The sequence below is a fragment of the Chlamydotis macqueenii genome, chromosome 9 (assembly GCF_036417535.1).
Source record: "Chlamydotis macqueenii isolate bChlMac1 chromosome 9, bChlMac1.mat, whole genome shotgun sequence".
NCBI classification, from domain to species: Eukaryota; Metazoa; Chordata; class Aves; order Otidiformes; family Otididae; genus Chlamydotis; species Chlamydotis macqueenii.
The window spans coordinates 1,677,446-1,681,437 of NC_141564.1; the positions used below are offsets into that span (position 1 = coordinate 1,677,446).

The 3,992-nt window shown below is 46.1% G+C and overlaps 1 long non-coding RNA gene across 1 annotated transcript; it reads left to right on the top strand.

Moving 5' to 3' along the window:
- Positions 1-2,854: 2,854 nt before the first annotated feature.
- Positions 2,855-3,588, top strand: LOC147599591 (uncharacterized). The gene is made up of 2 exons (XR_015259400.1): positions 2,855-3,096; positions 3,290-3,588. It is a non-coding gene; the product is annotated as an uncharacterized LOC147599591 (long non-coding RNA).
- Positions 3,589-3,992: the final 404 nt, after the last annotated feature.

A 3,992-nucleotide genomic window follows, 5' to 3' on the forward strand; every position in this document is an offset into this window, starting at 1 on the left:
ATGCAAAAATGTAGGGAGACTGACTCACACTAGAGTCTTCTACAGATGATAATGATCTCAAAGCTCCTCTCAAGCTCTCAGATTCATAAAAAGTAGGACACCAGACCCGTATGATCAGTGAGAGTAAAATCCTGGGCATTTGATGCTCCCATTGGTGGTCAGAGGCCAAGTGTCCCATGGTCAGAACAAGTGGACAGTGCTGAAGCCAGCTTGGGCATGCTGACAGCTCACATTTCCCCATTGCGATCAATCTGATTATTGACAATAAAAGAACAAAGAAAGAAAGTCCAGATCTTGATCACTAATTTCTGTGGCTCTTTTACTCTGTACCTTTTGATACTGCAGCGCAAAGAAGGGCAACACACAAAGCAATGATTTTTTGGTTTATTCTACTTTTGTGCCTCGTGAAACTCCTGCAGCGGTTTATTTGACCAGGCATTTCTGCACACTTCTGAACGCAGAGGGAAAGTATAACCAAAGCCCCACACTCCTCAGAAGAGTTAATCCTCCAATGGGTGCTAATCTGGAGGGGCACACCTTTTTTTTTTTTTTTTTTTTTCCCCATGCCATTCCATTTGTAGCCACAAGGTAAGGATGAGCAGAAACCTGCCTCTTCCCTTTTATTAGGTGCAGGAAACTCTTTTGTCCTGGCAGCGCTTCTTTTTGTCATTCGCAAAGTTTGTTTTTCCTCTCGAGAGCTTTTTTTTTTTTTTTTTTGGGAGCTGTTGATTTCCTGCAGGAGCGCACAGCAGAAAGCTGCTGTCGGCTGTAAGTTATGCCCCCCTTACTGTGCCCCTTAGTTACACAGCACAAGGAAAAGAGAAACAGAACCCATGGCATCGTGCAGAAACACCGCGCTGTACAGCCCGCCCCGGTTAAACATTCCCAGAAAGGGAATAACCCAGCGCTGTGGAGCTCTCGGATGCCTTTTGGCCATTGTGCTGCAGAGGATGCAGGCGTTTGGGGTTAAACCGAAACGGCGCTGGATGCTGATTTTCAGATACAAGCTACGCAGATCAGAATTATTTCCTGTTTGTATTACTGTCTCCTCCATGTCGGAAATAAGTGGCATCTAGAGCCCTGAAAAGCAACACTGAACAGCTGTGGGAGAATTTCAGTTCGATTCAGCCACGTGCCCTAATCTTCACCCATGGTTTCTGAGCTTTGTCCCAACAACGTAAAGCGTGCCTACAAGATAACGCCGAAAGTCTTCTATGTACAGACTTTTTGTAGTATGCAATTCTGACGGTTTCTGCCTTACGTTCCAGATATTCAGGGAGATGTCAAAGTGGAAAGGAAAAAAAACCCAGCAATTGAATCACATTTTTCAAACCCTGCAAGAGGCAAGGGTTGCATTTTTGGACCAAGTTTGGGAGGCCTCACTTTCTCACCCATCTTTAACTCACTTCACCTTGCTCTACAGTGTTTTGGTGAGGGAAGCTGAGCACTGAATCTACTCAGCTCCTTACAGCTGCTGGGGTTTTCTGAATTACACCCCAGCGCATTCATGGCCAGTGGTCCCTAATCCCGTGGCAGAAAGGCTCAAACCACTGGATCTAAAGAGCAGCTGACATAAAATTTGAAATTGCTTCTGTAGTTTGCGACTTGTGTCAGCTGCTTGCTTTTTTTTTTTTTTTTTTTTTCTGCTAATATTTGAACCTTACCTATTCCCATGCATATGCTTTAAAGATGCACCGTCAAAATCGAACAGTTTATCTGCTCATGGTTACGCTTCTCCTTAAAGTATCGTGCAGCCTTTAAAGTCATAGAACCACAGGATGGTTTGGGTTGGCAGGGACCTTCAAAGCCCATCCAGTCCAACCCCCCTGCCAGGAGCAGGGACATCTCCAACCAGATCAGGTTGCTCACAGCCCCGGCCAACCTGACCTGGAATGTTTCCAGGGATGGGGCATCCACCACCTCTCTGGGCAACCTGGGCCAGGGTGATGTGACAAGGAGCCTTTCACAAGTCACAAGGACCTTTCACAGGCAAAGACCATGTAAAATGCTGGATGGTTGTGCATAAAATTATCTGCAACTTGGAGAGAACAGGATTTTAACAATGTAAACAAGAAAAAAAAAAAGCCTTGTCCATTAGAAGTGCACAGTGGAATTATGTGGTATAACAACAGAACATGTTCCCACAGCAAATGTACTATTAGTTAACAGAAAAGCCCTTTTCTGATTTCTAAGTAATATTATTGTAAACTGTGAATTACGGTTTATCCGTTCTGCCAATTAATAACTTTTTTTTTGTAATGTTCCATTAATTAGCTATCAATAATGCGCTGAGGCCAGCAAGCGTACAATGAACCAGAGCCCCCCAGTCCGGTCCCACAACACCATTTTAACCACCCCTAAGGCCCTCACCATCTTTCTGAGAGGCCACCCTCTGCTCCCAGAACCCAGCCCCTTCCCTGCAGGCATTCAGGATCCTTTGAAATGGAAAATTTACGCCGTACTGAAATAGTTCATACCATAATAAACAACTGGTGCCATCATTCTGCTGGTATTCAGAGGGCAATTAAACCTAGGCCTCGCTTGCGTATGCTGTTTGGGGTGGGAGGGTGGGCAGCTCTGCCCCACATAGTCTCCCCTAATGCGGCAGATTTTATGGTTTATTAGAAAAAAAAACCCCTCTCCCTCCCCAATTAACATGGGGCAGGGGGTTTGTGGGTGATTATACAACTTACAGGTCAATTTGGTGTCTGGGCAGACGCACTGCACGAACACGGTACGTTGGCCGAAGCCGTTTGTTTGCTTAACTTCTCAAGAGTTCAGTGAGGTCATTTTCTCATCTTCCCTGTGTTTTCTGTATTTTCCACAGACCTGCCAGCCTCAAACAACACCCTCTTTCTTCGCATTAGAAATAGAAACACATCCTCTGCAGGAATTTTCCACTTAATAGCTCTGGCTTTCCTACCGGGGGCCTCAGCGCACCGCCACTGCAATGCTGTATTTCTTTCCACTGCAGTTTGACATTTTGCGGCCAGAACAACGAGCGGCATTCACTCCATCCCGATTTAAAAAAATAAAAAACCAAAACGTGTCTCTGTAGGCACATGGTGCCGCAATCCCCAGGGGGAAATGGCAAAGGTATTTAAACCTCGTTACGTGTCACTAAGATGACATTGTCTAGTGATCATTTTTGTACAGCCGCTTTTCCTCACGCCCCTCTTCCCCCCCTCCAACCTTTTACGCACGCAGATGTCCGAGCCCCTGCCCTGCTCTCCCACCGCCAGCCAGCCCCTCGCCTCTGCAAATTATTTCCTTTCCACAATATTTGCAGAATATTTGACACGGTGAGGAGGCTGCGCCTCATCCGAGCAGCAAACAACGTCTGAGCCCGCTTTAAAATGCGCGCAGCGACTCGGCGGAGAGTGGCAATGTTTGCAAAACTGCGGCGACGCGATGATGTTGTCTGAACTGCGGCAGCCTGGAGGTTGGAGCAAAACAGGCTCTCAGACACTCGGTCAAGCGCAACCTGCAATTCTTTTATTTGTTATTTAACATGTGCTTCCCTCCCCCCGCCCCCCAAGTTAGAGCTGTATGATAAATTATTAAAAGCTGATTTCCAAAAATCCCTTCGCTCTGCCTACGGAGTATTTTTTTAATTCCTTTACGGGAAGAAAAATGCATGGCAGTAAACACTGTTTATGGCTTCCAGCAATAAATAGGAAGGTTTCCCCTGTCTGCGCAGTGGTAGAGTCTCAGACAGCGAGGTCCCAGTAGGTCAGACTGGCACACTGAATTGCGTATCAAATGAAACCGGTTTTCTGGAAAAAAAAAAAAGGCTGGAAAGAGGAAAAGGGGCGTTAAGAGGTTGCTCAGGCCAGGAGGGTGGGCCATGGAAAAAGCAACAAGGGGGAAAAAAAATAGGATTGATGATTTGCAGGACACCTAGGGTATTTCTTTCAGGGGGTATTACTTCCACTTTTAACCAGGAACAAGAGCCGGTAGGAAAAAAAAAAGCTGCAGGAGCTGACAGCTTT